At 40.8% G+C, this 23,088-nt stretch overlaps 1 protein-coding gene across 4 annotated transcripts in view; it reads left to right on the top strand.

The window, feature by feature from the left end:
- The window catches only part of tnr (tenascin R (restrictin, janusin)), a 117,881-nt gene that overhangs the window by 9,092 nt on the left and 85,701 nt on the right, over positions 1 to 23,088 (top strand). For all 4 annotated transcript variants that reach the window (XM_028977009.1, XM_028977010.1, XM_028977007.1 and 1 more), the window contains exon 2: positions 17,212 to 17,251. The gene's annotated coding sequence lies outside the window, so the exon portion shown is untranslated. The remainder of the gene's footprint in view (positions 1 to 17,211; positions 17,252 to 23,088) is intronic.

Genomic DNA, 23,088 nt, shown 5'->3' with positions numbered 1-23,088 from the left:
ATATGAATTGGCAAAGCAAAAAAAGCAAAAAGACAAGCACAGGAAATCCAAAGAACCAAACCTGTTGTACATGAGAGAAAAGAAGAAACACACACACACACACACACACACACACTTACCCACACAATCCCTCACAAAAGAACAGAGCTGATAATTTTCCATTTTAATTTTTAATGAAGTGCATTAGCTGAGTGAATGTTACGCTTCTTCTGAATTCACACTCACAGTGAACCCTGCCAGCAGCCGTACCCGTAGTAAGCCATTTGTTTTTGGTTGGGCAAAATGTTATTGGAAACGCACAAAGCGAGGAGCCATGAAACGGATTAGATAAATGTTTTCCGGGAATATTTAAAAGAAAATGCGAGAGCCTTACTGAGGCAGCCATGCTTGAAATTGGGTGGAATCGCATATTTGGTCAGACATGTTGGATCACCCACATACCTATTGTCAGTGTTCCCACCATCCCCCCCAAAGTGCTCCATCTCCCGTGCCCCTGACCTTTCCTTGTAGAAGTGGGGACTCAAGGCCATGCACGGTTCCAACTATTCAATCAGCACTTCTCCAAAGGTCAACGTTCCTTAATCCGGTCTGTAAATTTTAGTGTTTAATGTTATGACAGTCTGGCTGCGGGGGTTAAGAGCCCATTAGGTGGAGAATGAAGGAGAGAAGGAGGCAAGGAAAAATTGAAGTAGCTTTGACATTTAAATCTCCCAAAAATCCCCCTGAATGTCAACTGGGTTTATGATGCAGCACGTCCTCCGCTTGGTCCCCAGGTCGAGATTTTGCTCTCTTTTTCCTCTCCTCTTTCTGCACCAAGGTTTAATCACCCACATCGAGCCTACAGTACGCCGCATGCCTAATATCTATTAATGTCCCTCTCGCTGAGCTGTAGGTGAGTGTTGTTGCCCCAGCACCTTTATGCAAAGCAGGGAAAATCAATTTGCTCCAGTCAACAAGATTTAAGGTTCACAGTGTTGTGCCCTCTCCATGGGAAAAATGCTGAGAGAAAGTCAAAGCGCTGATACTAAATTCTCTGGGGGGGGGCAGCAGTCGAACTACCGGTGTCAATTAATCTTGATGTTCTTCCTTACTCTGTGATAACAGGCATAAAAATAGCAGCACGCCCAAACAAACTCGCTGTGTCAGGTGGGAGTGAGAACATCATCCACGTCGGCCCCCATGAATTCTTCTCTTTTGTCTGATTCTCTAAACCAGAACCCCATGTGTTGATGGACCACCCCAACTCATTTTCTTTTCCTCTTGTAGCTTAATGACTTTTAAATTAGCATGAAGTCTGTGCTCAGACAAGGTACAATAATGTTTTTTGAAGTTTGAAATTAATCAAAATGTTAATGAGTGATTAACAGCAATTGAATGAAGATTAGCAGGCACACAGTTATGGCAGTTAGTGTTGTGACCTTTTCTGGTTTCTTCTTGTGACATGAAACTGTAAAATGATTAGTGGTATGATAATGGGTGTGGCTTTCCTCACCGGCATCCTGCCACCATCAAAAACGTACACATGCTTTGGGGATTGGTGACTCGTAATTAGAAGGTTGCAGGTTCAAATCCCAAACGGTCGCCTTGAGCAAAGTTCCATCCCTTCACACTACTCCCCAGGCACTCCCCCCGGTGCCCACTGCTTACATGGTGATTGGTTAAATGCAGAGTTAAGTTAAATCGTTTAACTTTTTTTTTAAAAAGTGGATGTCTGAGTGCCCTGTGGTGGGCTGGTACTCTGGTGGGGTGGTAGCTTCTGGCACCCACAACCCACATGTGGACTGAGGGATTATTGCAAGTGAGCAACTGAGGGTGTCATCATAATTGGTCAATGCTTATACCCTGAGGACACATAATATTATTTAAACTTCAAAAGCGTTAATTGTAGACTTCTCATATCTCACCATATTTTTAAGACACCACAATATTTTTGGCTGTGTGAGTAATGAACTGTGAATCAGAAGTTTTATAAGCTTTTTTAAGCCATCATTATTATAATATTAAATATAATTACGCCATATTGTAATATACCTCTGCATGGAAATAGTAAACATTTTGCCTGTATGAGGCCAAATCTCTGTAGACTGAAAGATTTGCATCAAGTAAAAGACAGAATACATTTCAGGCAATCATTAGGAGATGAAGCGCAGAGACAAAACTGTGACTGTTCCACACTAAAACTCATCTATGTCTTAACATAAAATGTTCAAATGTTCAAAATAATTATCAGATAATTGTCTGATGTGATGGAGAAGGATATTTTAGCAGTGATGTGATTAAATACGGGCTGGGGGAAATTAGCATGCATTCCCTTGTGCTGCACTAAGTGTCTCATCAGTATTTAAATAGAGTTCAGGTAAATGTGGAGCAAAATTAAGTGGCCCATTGTTCAATTGTCTAATGTGTCTACTGACGTCCCCTCTGCCACCCCTCCCCCACAAATGAAATATTCATTTGGCATAACGGTTTTATGTGAAGGGGAGTCGCAGAGATGGCAATCTCTTTTTATCAGGCATCAACAAATTTCCTCGATGCATTAGTAAACACACTCATCCCAAATGTTCGCTCGCCGAGCGAGATGAGCGCCCACGTTGGAATACCAATGTCCCTTGCCTTTCGTGCCTAGATTCGGCTTGTCACAGTCAATCTGTCTGTCCTTTGTGACCCATACCAACCACAAATGCCACCGCTAGAGATGACAATACCCAGGAGTCAATAAAATCCCAGACTAAAAAGGCACCTATCGCAACCTCAACCTATCTCCTGTCTCAAACTCTGGGTGTTTTTTCCTCAGGACAGGTTCCCTCTCTCATGGCCGTGTGGAGATGCCGTCATTCTTTTTTGGCTCATTTAGACTTGTTTGGACATTTGTCTGTGTGACCATGATGTGGTCTCTCTTGTGCGTTCTGGGCCAAAAATAAAATCCATGACAACAAACAGCAACAACTGCAGGCTTCCTGTGCCACGTTTGACATTACTGAAGGTGCCAGGTTGAAACAAAGAGACCAGAGCTTTGTTCGCTCTTTAATCTGTCCGTTCTATTGGGGATGTCTCTCCCAGGCATTTTTACGGAAGCGCGGATGTATCCGAGATCAATGATTACCTTTGGGTTTTCCAAACTGAACGGAACAAGGTCAGCTGTAATCTTTCATGCTCATCAAAGGGCAAGCTATTTGAAACAACATTGAAAAGCATCTCAAACTGTGCCTCCGGACCACGCCATAGACAGAATCGATCAATAACTGGGATCCATCATTGGCAGCCCTTCAGGACAGATGTGGAAAGGCTTTGTACGTGTGCTGACAAATGAGAATAAAAGGTTATGATTTGGTGTTAGTGTTGAAAAGCTCCCAACTGGATCTTTATTCATCCAAACTGAACTCGTTTCTTTTATGGTGCCAAGGCTTTTACTTAGACTGCCTAATAATGCCACATATCACTTTGCCAATTAAAGCACTAAGCGTTTCACACAGATTTGTCCCGCCTATGCAGAGAGAATTCATTTAAAGCATCATTAAATGAAACACATTGCCTTGCCTTGTTGCTTTTATTTGTTTAAGTTCTTCTTGTTGTAAATCATTTTGTCATAATTAACATTTGAGGACCAACATGTATTTTATATAGGGAAATCCATTGTTATTAAAAAAAAAAAAAACAGAGGGACAGTGGTTGGGAGTTGACTGCAAGGTCAGTGCAATAAAGGTGAGTTGGGCTGAGGGGGTTTTACTGGAAATGGGACCGCTTCCATAACATCTACAGCACCGCGCCTCATTTGCATTCGTTATTTTCTGGTGTGGCATGAGAAATAATGGCACAATGAAATTACACATTTTAATTTGCGCCGAGTGGCAAGATTATGGATTTGCCGAAGAATAGGGTGTTGACCCCATGCGCGACGCGGACGCAGCATTTGATGGGATTTAAATAGTCACTTTGTCACCGGCAATAGAAACAGCCAAAAAATGAATTACGCGCTCGCATACATTTCTTTTTTTTCATTAGGTTGACAGCTGAGGGAGAACACTGCGAGCGCGTACTGAAGAGCCCCAGACAAAGCCAGGCGGGCATGTCAGGACCTGCATAAGTGGATTCCCTTTTTTTTTCTGTTTTTCTTTGACGTCTCAGATTTTTTGACTTTGCACTCCGCCCCCTGTTTTCGCCCACCGCATACTACATTCCTGGCCAAAGCAGTTGCCATGGATACGGACATCTGGCTTGAGCGGAGGGCAGTGTAGGTGGCGCGGGTCTCCTAGGTCCACTGCTCTCGGGGTTCCTGGATCCCCTGGCCTGGTGAATTAACTATGGCAGCGGGGCCGTAGACGCACAGCGAGAACGGAGCCCTCCTCACAGCCACAGCGACTTTGAATGTTAACCGCAAGCCTCTGTTGTTGCACACAAAGAAACAAGTGGCTATTGAACCCTGGGAGCTGTCCGACGAGTCTGGTGGTGATATAACCTGAATGCGAATGAGTCCAGTGTGCATCCAAATCATGGACTGCCTGTAGTCCTGCCAAGCTGCCTGTCCAACTGACTCAGTTGTAGCCCTCCAGGGCAGCTGCACTAATTGAGCACCCAGTATGACTCCCTACTGGCCAGGGATCAGCCCTGATAGACTATTTGGGTATTGGCCCAGGGGCTACCATCTGCACTAACACTTAACATCTACAGGGTTTAAGCTAGTCCATGATAGGGCTGAAGGAGGCATCGTTTGGCAGTCATCAATACCTAAAATTAAAAGAAGCTATTGCAAAAATGCTGCAAATTTGCTACCTATATGCAATTCAGTCTCTTCATTATCCGCTATTTCGTTTTACTGATTTTTTTTTTTGCGCTGTATTTATAGACTGTCTGGCAGGATTAGAGCAATTCACTCAGGTTCATTGGCCTTGCACAAAGCCTCCAGAGAGTTAAAACAACTTGTTTTATTTGACCGACTGTTTTTCAATTTAACATAATGAAAAAAGAATACATTTCATTGCTATCTAGACTACAAAACAAATGGTCAATGGGGCAAGAACTGCTTAATAGTGTTATGTATAAGTTTAATATGTGTTAGTATATGTGTAATATGACAATGAGAAAATATGTGCCGTTTCTGTTGGTTACTAATTATTTCATTCAGAAAATAATCCTCAATAAGTTTAAAATGGGAGGAATACGCAGCTGTCATGCACCCCATTTCCTCATTGTGGATGATTTAAACCCACACCCACAAATATGTCACAGGACCAAACATGTTTAAAGATTGTGCTCTGGGTGTCAAATGTAAGACATCATGGCTGCAGACTGCATATAGACAGTTGCCAATTTCATTATCTATGTCAAGTGGACAGATTTGCTATATTCTAATACTGGTTATACTGGTTTTAAACTGGTTATATTGATGACATGAAGGTGCTGTATGGATGCCAACCTCCCAGGTTTTGTAAAGAGCAGCTCGTTTTTTCCTGCTTTTTTTTTTTTAAAACCGAGCACCAGCCAGAGCGGCTGAAAGATTTTGCCCTGTCCGACCGCCGCTGGGCACTTTTATAGATGTCCGGCAGCTGCAGGCGACTCTGGGTGAAAAATAGCTCAGTCTTAGTCCACCGCCGCGGTTGCACTGTCCCCAACTCCAACAACTCCCATTGTCAATCGCTAACACGGCGCTGTGGGAATTGTTGAAACATCTCAAAAGATTCCGCTTCTATAATTAAACACTGACAAGGCAGAATAATTGAGTGGTTCCTTGAGACAATCTTGATACTTTTCTGCACATGTGCTCATAATTAGCATAGATCTGACAATAACTAATGATTTACTCATTAAATGCGGCATGACGGTGTCTCCTCAAGGTGCCTTTGGTGAATGATTGCTTTTGAAGAGCTGAGCGAACAGGTGTGTGTTTACTGCAGGTCGTTTCAGATGCAATAAGACACAGAACCCATAAGGTGATTAAAAATGAGCTCGGTCACGATGCTGCTGCAGAGCAGTACTGCCTCTCCGCTTTTCATCTGCCAAGCAGCTGAACTCCTGCGCCATCATGGAGAAGCCGCTGTCCAAAAGCCTCCGTTCGCTGCCACTCAAATCCCTCACATCTCTGTCCAAATCCACCCTTTGTTCCCAAAAAAAAAGCCCTGGGTTAGCGCCGCTGGTCTTTGGAGAGAGGGGCTTGGCTAACAGGCACACGCTCTCATCTTGGTGGGCTGGAAGGTTCTCTGGGGCATGGGTGCAGCTGGCTGGGTGTTTTTTAACTCTGTCTGAGGTGCTGGCGGAATGAGGCTTAAGGATGTCCCAGGAGACCTTGCTTCAGTCCCCCCTCATCTGGCACCGGTCGTGGTATTTGACACCTTTGGATTCACAGGGTGTCCCACTCTCTGCTCACAGGTGCTGGCCATCCCTTTCATCTACCTCCAGCATGTCATCGTTAACTCAGAGCAGGGGGGGGGGGTCATGTTTTTTCACCTCTCCACTCGCCGTGATGGCAACATCCTCCTGTTTTTGGCTTTTGCCCTCAGGTTCGATGGCAGACGTTTAAAAAGAAATCTGAGCAAAAACATGCAAATAGAAAATGTGACTCACAGCAACCAGGAGACTTTGTCACCGAGTTCTCTGCACTTCTAAATGCACGTTACATTAAAAGGCAGTCATTAATCTTGGCAGGAAGCATTCTTCAGGTGTGGGAGATGAAGTGTTAAAATGGCTCCTCCACAGTGTAAATGAAGGGGGACAAAGTGAATAACAATCAGTGCTGAGAGCTTGGAAGTTTGCTTTTTGTTAATCGAGCGGGACGCCACAGCGTACGGCGGCTGCTCACCACATCCTATAAGCGCTCCAGAGGGAGTTTACTTCTCTGTGCAGCATCATGCCAAATCCCCCCCCACACTGTGCTCGATGTGTGTGTGTGTGTGCGTTTTTAAAGCAATTAGCAAATAGCACTTATACATCATTCCTGTACACAGTAGCGGGGACATAAATCTGGATTCTGTGCACATTTAATTACTGCATCAAGCATCCATGCACAATTTATTAATCGGTGGGTATCGTTCCGTTGTTCCATTGGACACACAAACTGTTTCAGCTCTATCTGTGTGACACTCAGTGCAAATTAGACCATCCTCTCTGACTCACCAGAGATGGGAAATGTCATACAGTTTTGATTTTAGTGGTTGCATGACATATTGGAGTGAAGGAGGAATGTGAAAAAGAGGAAGATTTGTGAACTGGAATGGTAATTTTCCTCTTAATGCATTGGATTAACTTTTTTCCCAGGATTTTTCCTGTAACCCTGTGTAACTGCTATGGAATGGGGTTACTCTGCCCTTAAGTGAACTTAAAGATCCCCTGACATTTATATAGGTCTTAAAGGCTAACAGTTAGTAGCTTATACTATATCTGAAGTTGCTTTCCAAAATTTAGCATTGGTGCAGACTTATAGCCGCTTTGAGCCTGTCCTACAGCTGCCTTTAAATGCTAATGAGAAGGAGGAAGGCTGCAAGGACCATAGAAGGACCATAGAAAAACTGCAGGACCATAGACAGGCTGGGGGAAATATTAATGTTAAATAATCTCACAAAGTGAAATTTCCATGATTGGACATGATTAACTTTAACAAAGCATGTCTGCCATGTGCCAGGACATTTCAATAACCAATACCTCTAAAACTCACTCCAGATAGTATTACAGTGTTTTTTTTTTTTTATAACCACAGCAATATATAGAACCTCATTTAATAGTAGGATGAAAACTAACATTTGATTTAGCTTAATTTGATTTGAAACTCTAAACATCTATTAAATTATTAACGTTTTGTCTGGGTCCATTTGGCTCCTTTACATTCAAGTCTCAGTAAAAGTTGTGAATTTTCTGGGGAGCTGTCTGTGGTGCTGAATCCTTGGTGGACATGGTGAATTTCAAACATGGGTCATGTTCAAACTCACTAATGTTATTCATTTGACATCATAGCTCTCCGATGCTCGACAATGCGTTCATGTTTGTTATCTCTGCTGACAGCCCCAATGTAGGGAACGTATGGAACTGGGGGGGAAATGGAAAAGCTATGCTGCACCTAGGCGTGTGATGTAGGAGTGGCTTTAAATCATTTCACAGTGAGGAAGAGAGCTGTCAATCAATACTATCAGCTCTTCCAACCTCCATACGATAAAGACTACCCTCTAGGCATGGAAAGTTTTGCATGCAAAGATGGAAGGCCTCTGTTGGCATTTGGTTCCTCATCTTCAGCATGCAGTTTGCATCTATTTATTTTTCTAAATACTCACATACTTAATGTGACATTAATGATTAAACACCAGTCCTATATGTACACTGTGAAAATACAGCTCTGAGAATATAGATGTCTGATATAATAATCTATTCTGTGCAATTTCTACAAAACAAAAGCTTCATATACACAGAACAGCAAACAACAGCTGCAGTTGCATGTTTTTTTTTTTTGCTCTTTTTATGACTTCAGAAGACTGCAGAGCAAAAAAAAAAAAGGCCAACACCCTTTAGGGTCTGTCACAGTCACAGCAGTATAAGAAGATGGAGAATATCAACAATATAATCAGATTAAAGCTAATGGGGTCCCAGCTTAAAACTTCTCCAGCATCCCCTTTCTTAGCCCTGCAACTTGGAAGCTCTCTCCCTCTGAGCAGCCAGCTCATTAGCATCTTTCTGAAGGGCGCCCCCCCGGCTTTGCGGGGACTTAGCGGTAGTGTCCCAGCGGTGGGGGTCTCGGCTGAATTAAATCCAGATCTTTAACGTGTCCGTGACATTTTAGCTGCACAAACATTATCCTCGGCCGGCCACGCATGCTGATTAATTACAAGGTTGCCATAAACAAAAAAGGGGAACAGTTGTTCTGACGCTCGTGGTATTATTGGCCGGCTTTATTACTGATGTGGCATTTCATTTATCACAGGCCTCTCCGGCGCCTCGTAAAGGCTGCCCAATTAATATAATGGACTCCAGTTTTTAATGACTGCTCCATAACGCAACAATTTATATGCTGATGAGGCTTTTTTTTTTTTTTAAGAAGAGGATGCTGTGAGGGGTCAACATTATATTCATGTCCCCTCTTGGCCTACAGTGGTGGCCAGCATTATTTGACGTCTTGTGGATTCGCTTACCGCACAGACACCAGAACACGTTATCTTCCTCCTCTGAGTCTGTAATCATGTCAGCGATGAGCTGAGTGGAAAATAAGAAACACTTAAGGGCAGGAGCTGAGGCTGGTTCATGAATTAGCACACCGCAGTGTAGGCAGATGAAACCTGCGTGCGTTGACACTGAGCTAGAGGTTTTATTCGCACTATATAGGGACTGAGTCATTATGCTGTATTAACCCAGAGTTGTCACATAGTCATTAATCTCAGATTTCTGTACCTTTGTCTCTCCTACAGCTAAAGCAGAGGGTTTCCCACACAAACACATTATCCCATACACAATATCAAGGATATTATAATATGCACCAAAAAGTGAAATCATATATGACCACATCATGATCTTTGGCAAAAAGGCATCTTAAATAAACACACTTCTGAATTAAATGATGTTGACGTCTGTAACATTTGATTTCCATAATGTTTCCCTGCAACTGAACCTACATTAGTGTAGGTTCTTTTTTTTTTTTTTGTGTGTGTGTGTGTGTGTAGAGTGAATACATACACAGACTCACATGCACCTGTGTGACAGTTCACCCTTTCACCAGTAACCTGTATGACTTTGCACTATGGGAAGAAAGACTGAGAGCTGGCACAACCGTAAAACCTCACACATGTAACGTGCAAAATTCTTTCATATAATGCATATTTAAAATTTTGTTTTTGCTACGTAAATGGTTGCCCTGCATAATCTGCATATTTTAAGACAAGGCTCAGCTTATCCTGATGTGTACAACTTTTCCTAGTGCATTAACCTGTTTACATTTCATTTCCAGACACTCATTCCATGTAGCTATTCCATTTGCATAAGCAATGAGCAATTTAATAAAGGAGTCATTGATTTGTCAGCAAAGTGGTTACAGATGAATTGATTTGATTATACATGAATATGTTGAAAATGCAGTATAAGTAGATTCATTAAGGAATCTGTTTTTAAGGCTCAACTAAAGCCCTTTCTGTGATCTAACACTATTATCCAGCATTTCACAACTGAGTGACAAGACCAGATTCCTTAGTGACCTTTCGAAGCTGAGCTCATGTAAACCCCAGTGACGGTGAACCCACTCCGCTGAGACCACTGTGTAAAAGAAAACATTATTGCCTACATTTCCCATTTCATCTACATCATGTAATGCTCTCTACACTGGGAATTTAAAGAAAAGTGCTCTCCAGGGTGGACTTTAGTTGAGGCCGGACAAATCATTATTATTAAAATTATATATTTATAGTGACTTGCACTTCAAGTTCAGCAAATTCCCAGTCTCATTTGTGTTCCCTTTAGATGGACATAGGCAACAAACAATAAACAGTACAATGACATATACTGATAAAAAGTAGATAAAAGAACCCACACTGCAAGTATGGTATATTTTGAACCACATTGTATGTTTGTGGTTCTTTTGCAGCCTGCACAATGTATGGCCCTTCACATAGTCACAGTCTAAACTTTATATGCCCTTTCATTGAGATCATATACACACAAGTCCAACCAAGGCTTGGGAGGCTTGGAAAGACCTGAGACAAGACTAGCAGGGCCCAGTAAGGCCAAATAAATTATTGGGAGGTTCAGAATGCCCTGATGAAGGCCCGAGTGTCACAGCTGGATGCACAAAGCTTAATTGTAGACTGTTTATGGCCTTTGTCAACTCAAATGATACTGGCTGGGCATCTGCAGCCAGGAAAAAAAAAATATGATGTGATTACATTCACTGAACTAACACAATTCAACTTTTTTTATGGGTCTAACTTAGCACAAATAAATAAGATATTTGTTGGAGACATATGTACAGCACTATAAATGCATGTATTATGTTGAACACTTATTTGCACTCTGAAGTTATTGAAATGTATTATGAATTGATCATTGTTGTATGCCTAGGCCCACACACACACATAGAAGAGACCAGGCCTGTCATTGAGTTCTTCCCTCAATGGTGCCTCCCTTAGCTTACTTCACACGTGTCATGATCCGGTCTGAAAGGGGTTTCACGTTTGTCATGTGTAATGTTCCCTAATCGTTTTCACCTGTGTCGAATGTATAAAGCTGCCCTGTTCGTTTCTGTTCGCGGTCAGGACTTTGTTGTGTTACACGTTCACCTGTTGCCGAATGTCTCCCCTGTCCTGTTCTTCACCCATTAAAACCCGGTTTCGTGACATCATGCAAATGCGTCCTTCTTCCTCGTCATCTATTCTCATCGTCTCCGTTCAACTGACTCGTCATGCCATCAAGGTTGTGACAATCCTGGGAGTATCCTGGGAGTGAACATGAACCTTAAGAACATAAATCTAATGCATTTTAATTAACCGTACATTCAGAAAAACTAAGATAATGAAAACCATAACACACATTACTTAGACAGGTTAAGCACGCACAATTGTCATTCTTTTGGGTTTTTTGATGTTTTTATGACGTATGAAAAAAGATAAGAAAAAATTTACAAGATTGAAAGCCCGACTGGCTGGCTTTTGTCTGGTTGTGTATTGCAATAAACAATTGTCTACAACAGTTTTCGGTTGCTTGAATTTATTGATCAAATATTCAAATCTTTGTAAAATCCTCCATCACACAAGTTTTATTAATCATCAAAGCATAGTGACATGACAGGGGCAACTGGAGCAGTGACAGGGACATAATGACCTAGCCAGGCTCCCAGCAGCCCCGGGAAATGGTTAAATGAGGCGGGCCGGTGGGCGGAGGACATGTTCATTTGGAGCAAGGTTGCGGGAGTGACCAGTGATCACACCATCATCTCGGCTGGGGAAATAAAGACCGTGCTCTCAGGCACATGCCGACCTGCGGAAGGTCACGGCCGTCAGCGGCTCTTGATGACTGAGGATGCTGTGTCTGGTGATCATCATGTGACCATCATTGCATGATGTCCCACATCTGCTTCAGTGATGGGTGAAACCAATTCACCTGTCTGCCCAGCCTTCAGCTGCCAGGACTGCCTTGCCGCTATCGGGGAAATAATAAATTTTCATTTGTCAGTGTTCTTTTTTTTTTTTTTTTTTTACATGCTCAGGCTTAACACATTTGTACCAAATGCAACTGACTTGGTACCAATGACCAATGACAAAAGAGCTGTGTTTACATTAGAAATGGGCAACGTCTTACTGACTGACATATTTTTGTTCATCCCAACCTCTAATAAAAGTCATCTGCAAAAGCCCACAGCATCGACTGGGAATTGTAGCTCTCTGATGATACCAGTGAGACACACCTTCCTCAATTTCAAAAGGGAACCGATGCACGGCTCGTGCATAATGGTGTGCCCAGGGACTGTGCAACAAAAGCGGCCCCTCCGCTTTCAAGGGCTGCACATTCAGTCGGAGCATCAAGCGGAACAGTAGATCTCTTAAACGCTCTTATGGCCTCTGCCCAGTGTCTTAATCAGCGGCATACCCCATTCTGCCATTCTGCTCCAATAAAGGCGATAAGACAACAGCCACAAAAAGGGCTCAGTGAAAAGAACTCCTGTCCCAAACCCCGCTCCAGTAGGGGTTTGCGGCTTTGTGATTAATCGTGCGTCCTTCTCTGCAGCCCTGCACCTTTGCGAGCTAACCCACTAAACTCGAGATTTAATTCTTAAAGATTGCCTCGGCAGAAAAATCTAAAAACTAATGTCAAATTGCCTGTGATTAATGAAGGACATATACAGTCGCATTAATTTTTTGTGGAAGACTGACTTCACTTATTAAAAATTTTACTTTTGCTATGTTTGTGGTGTAGGCATTCTGCAGCTGGAGTCGGCTAATTGATTTTTTGGCAGTTTTTAATTTTGAATTAACAGTCAGAAGTGTGTGTGTTTTCACGAATTACTTTCCTTCCAATCCCCTGTTTTTTTTTTTTTTTTATCTAAATAAATATTAATTAACACAAAAGTGAGCTGGGAAATTGGCAAGGACAGTAGTGTAAAAAAATTAAGCCAGATCTCTGTGTGGCTAAAATATAGAAATATAATATATTTGCATGTGTGACATTTTGTATATGGTATGTTGCATCAAAATGATTTTTTTTAACATCTGAGATTAAACTGCTCACTTGCTATGTTTTGGTCACTGGAGCCCATCCCTTTACATTGGGCTCATACTTCAGTCTTCTCTTTCTTAGCGCCTGATTGGAGGAATCTGGGGCTGAGTCATTGTTTAAGTCCGTACCTTGCTAATTAACAGAATCCTGTTCCGTATGTGGCTCAGTCTCAAGGAAACGGTTTAGTGCTTCAATCTCTTTCTCTCGCATTGCCATTGGTCACTCTGAGAGATTGTCAAAGCCCTTTAACAGAGCTGCTGTGTTAAAGCCTTTCTTTTCCAAGGTTTTGTGACACAACAACAACATCCTCAGAGACAGAGAGTTCAATTCAGATGGTCTGTTATCTATTGATTTCCACTGACAGTGTAGGATTTACAGAACAACACTGGCCCAGTTTTCACATGTATAGACATCAAATGTGTCCGCTAAGCTTTCATAATTCTCTTTTACTCAGAAGAGTAAAGGGATAAAAGGCAAGAGAACAGTCCTCCGCTTTGTGGAAAGGTGTAAACAGTGTCTGATTTTATTAGCTCTGCCAGTTTTAGTTTTTTAAGTTAAATGTCATAGCATGACATTAATCTATCAAAGCACGTTTCAGTGCCAGAGCCCATCCCTGGACATTGGGCCTTGCAGCTAAGGAAATACCGATTCACCAAGGTTCCACTGAGGTGCCCTTGAGCAAGGTACCGTCCCCACACACAGCTACCGGGCCGGCTTTTAACACTGCCCACTGATCATTTTGTTGTGTGCTGGCTCTGTTTAACACATTTACTCTATATTGTTTTCTTTCACATTTTGAAAAATTAACTATAATTTAAATTTAGTTTTATTGGATTTGTTGTAATTTTTGACTCAAAAAGCAATCCGAGGAACAATATCCTGAAGATTACCTAATGAACTTGACATTTTGTTCTTTGCTTCTCATATAATTCTGGTGAAAATGACAAAACAAGAATTGTGTGTGGTTTACATCCTGTCCCACTCAGACCCTGCACAACTGGACCAGTTTTCCACCAGCTCCCATATAAATTTGACTGAACAGTTTAACACATCAATGGACAAAAGTCTATAGCCCATTTAGCGAGCTCTGCTGACTTAAAAAAAATACCGCACAGTTTAAAATACTGCACTCTCCATACCTCAAAAAAGGTGCTGCTCAGGAAAGTTGGGAACTGGTACAGATGGAGACGGATTGGATGCGATCCTGCATCTGATACTGATCCCCGCTGGCTAATAACATAGGGAACCACTGCAGCACAGAAGGAGGGAGAAGAAGGAAGGCTGGGAAAAAGCAAACATCTGTGTTTGTTTCCAATCAGTCAGTGGCCAAAAAAACTGTGATGGGTCTCCACTCATCTCCTCTCTGGGAGGGAGATTGCAGAATTACCTCCTCAGCACTGGCAGCCCTTGACAGGCCTCGTGGTTCTCCTGTGGCTGGATAATCAGGGAGGAAACATGGCCGGGTCATTAAAATCTCATCAGAGAAAATGACAGCATTTGGGCAGATTCGCCTGTGGCATTTATGCCCCCTACTATAAACTTTGCCACCTAAAGTTATTGAATGCCCTTGCACTGATGTAATGCTTTTTGTTATCTGTCTCATTGACATTTTCATGAATATTCAGTTAATCAACCCTTTGCTGTAGTGGAAATTGTACTTTCACACCCTGCTGTTCTAGATGACACTCATTTTACTATTAACATTTGATTTAGAATTTGAATGACAACTGATGAAAGTAAAAAAAATATATATTCCTACAATATTGCTAATATACACAAATTTACTTATTACCTTTGTGATCAAGCGTTTTGTGATGTCATGACTAAGTCTATGTCTGAGCTTCTACTGCTGTGTATATTGGACATTTTCATTTAGTTTATTTTATTAGTTCATTGCAAGTCCACAGCAGTGGTTCCCAAAGCTGTCCTTGTTTGATCATATCTGATCATATAATAATATTGAATAAAGTGTGTTAAAGGTGAAACGCACAGTAAATTTGCTAAACTAAGCTTAATTATTTATCTCATAAATATACTTTATAATAATTTATTTTAAATTATCATATAGAGTTTATCCTGATTAGTATTCATCATGGGTCAAGGTCATAGGTCACAGTTCATAATTCTGAATAAATAGTCTTTATCTTGTAGCACACCAACCTGAAGAGTTATTTCATTGCTGTGCCATTTCATAGCTCATGCAGATGTATGTACAGTTTATGTTTGTAAGGCCATCAAGGACATTGTGGATGAATAAGTTTAATCAAGTTATCTGTGAACAAATTTGACTGCACTTTTTTGACAGGCAATGATGCTTAAAAACCCTTTTGTCACCATCAACACTTTTCAAACGATTATCCTATTGCTGAAAACTGTCTTTGTAAGGTCATCTTGTATTATGCAGTTTTTTCTGTTAGCTAATAGAATTGGGGTACACACTGGGTGAATGGCAACTACAATGTGCATCATGAAATATATAAAGCCCATTTATTTCAATGGCTAAGTCAAAAACTACCACATCATCAGATACACTACATGGAATTAATAAACCCTGGACTGCACTACTGTTAGCTGCTGGGAGGACTTATTTTGACTGGAACTCATTTAATACTGACCAGATCCTTGGAAGTGGAATGGGTTATGTCATGCATTTCATAAATCATGTGAGACAGAGTTTCAAATTCACATCAACAAGTCAGTCAAGTCTTACAAATGCTTTGTGCGCACATTTCTTGCACCTTTGCTTGATCTTTGCTAATGAGACAACTATAAATGCACCATGACGCACAGAAAGTCTTCTCAACAGCTGTTATAATGACTTCCTCATCTCAAGCAATTAAAACGTAAATGTGCTGACTTGATCTCAGTCCCCCAGTGCATCAATCACTGTCAATCCATAAATAGATTTGTCATTTTTGGGGTAATTCCAATCAATATTTGTCAAAAGGATGACTAAATGAGCAGAGTTACAAGGTGCCAGTTTGAGACTCTCTCAGTGCCTAACCACAGTGCCTTGTCGAATCCATTACACCAGCCTGTAACCCAGTGCTTTGCGATATACACAACTCAAATGTATTTATTCATCATTATTGACCATGTGGCTTGTGAGCTTAAGGTCTAAAGAAAGTGCACTGTGTGTCTGTCTTTAAAAGAAACTGTCAATTGTGGGTCACCTCAGTTGACACATTTTTACATTTCTTTTCTTGTCTTAAAAATAGAACATTTATTAGCATTTTGTTAGTTTAGTGTTTTTTGTGTTTGCAGTAATATCTTTCTGTACTAATTTGTACTAATAATAACCCATTTGAATGCTCTTGACCACACAATAATTTACTGCAGACAAACATCAAAGGTAGTAATATAAAAGAACACGTCTCTCAATTATTCTTTTCCATCCTTGCCATCTCTATTACACAGAATAGCCTTATGATGGATTATTCAGTAGGTAAGGAAAAGATGCAGCATTTCACATGGTTATTACATCTGTCCCCATTCATGGACAGACCGAGTGAAATCTGTGTGCTTTATCTAGGCCTTGCTGCATCTCTTTTTCACAGTTTGTCTGGTCTAAGGTCAGGAGAATGGACAGCAAATGTAAATTTCTCCATTGTCTTATTCACTGAATGGGTCAAGGCAGCAACACACACCTGCATGGATATTATTCTCATGCGAGTAGCTGTTTTGCATGCATGGTGCAGAATTGCAGATTTATTTCCTGCAGAGTCCTAGATCTCAAATCTTGGCAAATTACCATTCTTAAAAAAAATCTTTAGTCTTTGTTATCATGGCAACAGGCAGAGTGTGATCTTTTCATTGTTTCTATAACCATTGTTTCTGTGTTGCTTAAAGTAAAAAGGTGGTGGCACTTTGCTAGCTGTTTCTCCTGTTCCATACACAAAAAAATCAAAATTTCAGCAAATGTTGCAACACAAAAACTTCAAATTACAGTGTTGAAAAATGTAGGTTTTATTAGCGATAAATTCATTATAGACCAAGCTACATTTCTCCCTCTTTCTTACAACATTTTTTTTTTTTGTATAGGAGGGTCCACTTCTGGAATCTTGATCAGTGCATTCTCAAGGTGAGTCTGACTTCATTATACCATTCATTATGCCATTTTCACAGTCAAAAACTGTAGAATTTAATGAGTACATAGTGCATATTCTTTATTATATTTAGCATTATTGTCATTACTTAGACAATAAGCATGTGTCTAAGTACTAAAGGCAGTTTCAGAACAATAACTCAGAATTCCTGGGGAGTTAAATTAAAACCCAGTTGGATCTCTCTGGGTGCTGTCCATGGTGCTGAATCTCCACTCATAAATCACTTCAGAGTGAAGCCTCTGCGTCGTCATTCTGAAAGTATAAAGCAGCACTGAAGTGATGGAGCTGTGGTCTGATGACCGGAGGCGTGCATAAATCTTATCCATTTCTGAGACTAGCCACAGTGGACATAGTGCTTCTCGGAAAAAAAAAAACCCTCGCATGGCAACACAGCAGCAGCCTGTCTCTGCTCACAGTAAAAGCGAGTATACAGGAGGCCTGTGTGTCAAATCAATGGGTTCACTGCCTATTTTGACCCTCCCATTCCTCCCCCTGATAAAGGACATTTATAAGATTCAGTTGAGTTACATTGGGGTTCTTTGTCGTGTTAGTATAAAATTCAGCTCTCTGGGACAGGGACTAACAGTAGACAGTGTCTCTCGGGGTCTCTGACCAGTCATTTTTCCCTTCTGCTGATGAGCCTCTTATTCCCTGTTAAGCCATGTGTGTGCTCTAAAAACATTGCCTTTTGTCTAAGTGTCATCACTGCATCATTGTTGCAGTGTGCACTTGTGTTGGGTGAATGAATAATACATTAATTATTTTTTTTTTATGTTACAGAACACACGATTATAATTTACTTTATCATAGAAATGGCAGAACGTAAAGGAATTAATGTCATTTTTTTATCTATAATTAATTTGGGTTGACTACCAAGGGTTTTATAATGTGATAAGGCATTATCTTACAATGCTTTTCCTTGTCATTAATAAGAAAATACATTTTAATTTATTTATTGTTCCCCAGTATCTATTCCGGTGTCTATAGGTATCAATTCTTTAGTGAATGAAAATATGGTAACTGCTAATGGTGTGAACTGCCAGGTTTGGCTGGACATTTAGGCCATACTTACAGATCCTATACCTTCAGTAAATTGCATTAGGATTTCTGATCTTTCATTGGCTTCTCATCATTCAGTTCCAGGTCCCTCTGAGTCCTCCTCCTTGCATTATGCCTAGGCCTTCTATGCTGTGAATGGAGTTCTCAGTATGATCTGTTTCATTAAACTCAAAACAGGGATGGAGGTCCATGTTGATCCTGACTTACTTTCTATTGCATTCACCTTCTAGCAAAATCTACCCAGCTGTGACCTGCAGTGTCATTGTAATGATTCCAATAAGATTGGTCTATTTGAATTCAAATATGACACCCTTTGGAAATGTAAACTCTGGTCTATTGAGCAGTTAAAACCACACAGGGTTTGGCAAAATTCAATTTAAAAGTACATATAAAAGTAATGAAATGCTGTTCTGGATGGTGAATAAGTTCATTATGTTCCCTTCGAGTCGGTCACATCTCTTTCATATTCATAGGTTTAAATACTATGTGTTGAAGTCAAAATACAAAACAAATTAGACTAAATGGTTCAACCCAAAATAAATGACAAAGAGCTATTACATTGCAGTTGGAAACTGGCATTTTAGCATCACAATGAATGTTCTTTAATGCTTCCTTGTAAAACTAAATACAGATTTTTTTTTTGTTGAATTCTGAATGTGTATCACCATAACATCCAAACCTATTTCATCTATTTTGTGCTATTTTATCTATATATAGGGATGACACAAATATCCCTACAGTTAATTAATCCCTGCAGAATGCACAAATTAATAATAAAATAATAAAATAAATACAGACATATTAACCATTGCACACACATGCAAAGAGTCTTATTGTCTGAAAGTATGTTGCAGGACGAGGTGAGAAATGTCAGTCCTGCATTGCTTTTTAAGTGGACAGAGAGGTCTGAAGAATTTTATGTAACCGTGACAAAAGGTGGAAAGTTGGCCTTTTAAATAAAGCAGGCATATTTACATTCCAAGGGAAGGTTTAAAACATCACCAGACCAACTGGATCACAACCCAAGCCCCAGGCTCTGAAAATGACTTATGCCACTGAAAATGAGTCACCGCCCGCTCGTCCCACTGAAAGATTTCTCTAAGGAATTGGGGATGGAATAGACGAAAGCACAGGGCTGTTCAGTAATGATGAGGAATCATTCTTTTTTTCATACCCTGACAAATGCCAGAGTAGTGTGGGCAATCATACCTATCTGAAGGTACCGCGCCGCGCCCGCCTAATAAGGATGGGTGCCCACATGTGTGGCTTAGGGAGGTTGTTTGTTTAGAGATGGAGGATGGCAAGGAAATGAAATGGGAGCAGGAGAAGGATTTCTTTTCTCGTTTAGCATCTTAAAGGCCAAGCACACCCGTTTCCTGGCGAAATCCCACAACATCCATTCTCCATGTCAATCTGGCAAGCTGCTGGTGCACAGCCATTGGATGCTGGAGCGGCACCATCATTATCTGTCTACTTATCTCCTGCCGTGAGGTTCAGTGGGGTGGTGGGCACGTCAGATGGGGAAGAGGAGGCGTGTGCGCAGCACAGCACAGAAAAAATTGCACTCCTTAGCGGTGCTGAGTTTCTGAGGAAAACGCACAGCAGATAAAACCCTTTTTTAATTCCAGTATATTTTTTCTCTCTCTTTTTTTTTTGTTATTTTCTTTTGTCGTGATCTGGTCTGTTTAGTTACACATGTTGACATTATGGTATATTTTTGAATCACATTGTATGTTTTGGGTGCAGAGTACGAGCCTCCACCCAGGTTCCTGGGTTCAGTCTAAACTTTATATGCCCTTTCAATGAGATCATACGCTCACATGCACACCTGCAGAAAACTCCCTAGAGGTCGTATGCCCAACTATCACAAGCTGGGTGCACAATGCTTAATTGTAAGAACTGCTTACTGGCCAGGCCTCAGCAGCCAGGCACTGAATTATGATGACAGATGTGCGATTCCATTCACTGAACTTGCACACTTAAACTTAGGTTTTTACTGTTGGTCTAACTCTCTCTCTGCGTGTGTGTGTGTGTGTGTGTGTGTGTGTGTGTGTGTGTGTGTGTGTGTGTGAAGGAGCATAGATAAATAAGATATTTTTTGGAGACATCTGTTAGCACTATACATATATGCATGTTATATTTTGAACACTTATTTGTAAACTGAAGTTATAGAAATGTGATGTGAATTGATATGCCTGAGCATACACACATGCACATGCACACAGAGGAGACAGGGTCTGCCCTTGGCGAATGCCACACGAATCTTGGGAGTGAACGCAAATCATTTAAACCAGGCCCTAGCTGCAGAAAAACATAGATAAGACAATCAAACACATTATTGAGACAGGGAAAAGGTTAGGCACACGCACACACAAGACCTCAGTCTTTGTTGTCTTCTTTGGTATTTTTTATGACATGACCAAAAGATTCGAGAAATGTATAAGAACGAAAGGCCTGAGGTGCCAGGGGACAGATCTGTCAACTGGCTGGCGGTTGTTTTGTTGCATATTACAATAAACAACTTTGTCTACAATAGTTTACTGTTGCTTGAGTTTATTGATCAAATCTTCAGCAAATCCTCCACCACAACAGTTCTACAAAATGTCATTTCTGTCTATGTCTGGGCTGCTGATTGTCGTAAAACCTTTAAGCAGGATCCTTTTAATTGTGGTATTGAGTTGAATAAACATGCATATAAAATCTACCGTGACACTTTACCCTCTTATTATGTTCTAGCTCCAGTTAAAAAGTAAACGAATACTCACAGAGCTGCCGTCTCATCATGATGGCCTTTGTTGAAGTTCAAGTGCTGGGTTCGGTTGAAGTGTGTGGGTGAAAAGACTGCTGAGCGACCGTGTGGTGTATGTTGGACTGGCATTTTACCAACTGTAAAGTAACACCTTGTCTTCCACCACACACAGATGAAGCCAGCTTCAACATCACAATCCCGCTCTCATGTGGGGGAAGGAACCAGTGACACAATGACATAACACCTCCAGTATCTTGAACCCTCTCTGGCTGCAGTAGTCAGTGCTTGTGCAAATGCTGTTTTTTGTTATTCTGTCTTTTCTGTCATCCTGCCAATGCCAGATTCAAACTGTTTTCAAAATATGCATTGGTTTAGCCAGTACAGTAGTGCCCGAACTACTGTGAAATAGCTATGGAAGTGTATGTGGAAGCAACAACACTACAAATAAAAATATCATTATGTACTATTTTTCAAATAGACCCCACTTGCATCATTTGAACAGAATATATGCTGTAAAATGGGTATTATAGTCAGCTCTTAGTCAGCATCTGTGTCATTTTCAGAAACTATTCTAACTTCAAATTCAGCAACAACGTTGTTAGCCAGGCAATGACAATCCAATGATGGCTTGAGTTGACCAATCAGAGTGTTTGGACCTGTCTCTGTGTGCTCAAGATGATATGGAGTTAAGAGCTAGAGACGGAACACCTCCCATTCTCATTGCAGTGCATGCACATTTCAAGGACTTCCCGTTTCAGCACATTTTGTGGTATTGGGAAACCAGGACCTTGAAAACCCTTGTCATCTTTGTCTCACCACTGTCAAGTTCTTGTCAGAATCTGAGCGTCTTTTCCTTTAAGAGCAACGCCACATGAATCTGTCTCGAGTCGGTTCTTGCTGATCATATTATTTTCCTTCATAGCAGAGGCACAAGCTGCGGTTATGACAGTTGTGTCCCTGGGTCTTATTGCTACCTGTCAAGCGAGCAATTTTTAATTGTCACCTGAGAGATCCTCAGCACTTTTCCCAGGGCAGCCCGCAAAGAGTAGGAGAATTTTCACTTGAATATTTATCAAAGTGCATGTAATGCATTTCTCAAAAATATTGCTTCTATGACATGTCTTTGAGACCAACTAAAAAAAGAATGAAGCCATTAAATCCAGGTTAAATCCACCACATTTCAGCACTGCATAGTAAGATGACATTTATTAATTCAAGAGTATAAGTAAAAGCACTTAGGCTCAGTCCAATAGAGTCTAATCCATTATTCTTCCATTATGTTTCTTAAATAAATAAAAAAATCTTAAGGTCTAGGATTAACAGAAGGCAAGATGCTTGCTGTTCCAGATGGTGTTCGAAACACACATTTTTTTAAATTAATAATAAAAATACAAATCTTGAGGAGTCATGGGGAGGTTGTTTTGGCTTACACTTGGCCACTGGAGTCTTCTCTGTTGTATTTAGATGGAGACTGAATAATAATTGACTGTTAAAAAAAGCCAAACACATGCATTATTCAGTCTGATTTGTAGGTCTCTTTACTCCTGGTAGTTCTAATTGCCACAGTGAGGGTGCCTGGATCTGCCTCATGCATTTTAAATGATTCCTTACCTGCCTCTTAAACACGTTACTCTTAAATGATTTAAATGAGGGTCCAGTCCTATCGCCCCCTGATATTTTCCAGTTAAACACAATTGATTTCTGAAGGTCTTTTTTTTCGCTGATGCCGATTTAGCTCACTTAACATTTCATTTCCTTTGAGCTTCAAGATTAAAGCCCTTTTTCCCCTGGTCCTAAAGGCATCTCCAGAATCGAGAATAAACATTCATATGGCAAATACATATAATAAGAAAACAACTGCAGGTTTGTTGCAGGTAATGGTCAAACGTCAGATGGTCAGACTTTTCAAATGGATTTTTACTGTAAAAATGTAGAGTTGTTTGGAAAATCTTTTGTAATGTACTGTGTGGCATTTTCAGAACTAGATAAACTCACAAATTTGCA

Source organism: Denticeps clupeoides, chromosome 4, assembly GCF_900700375.1.
Source record: "Denticeps clupeoides chromosome 4, fDenClu1.1, whole genome shotgun sequence".
Lineage (NCBI taxonomy): Eukaryota > Metazoa > Chordata > Actinopteri > Clupeiformes > Denticipitidae > Denticeps > Denticeps clupeoides.
Note: the sequence above shows the minus strand (reverse complement) of the source record. Positions and strands in the feature narration are given on the sequence as shown.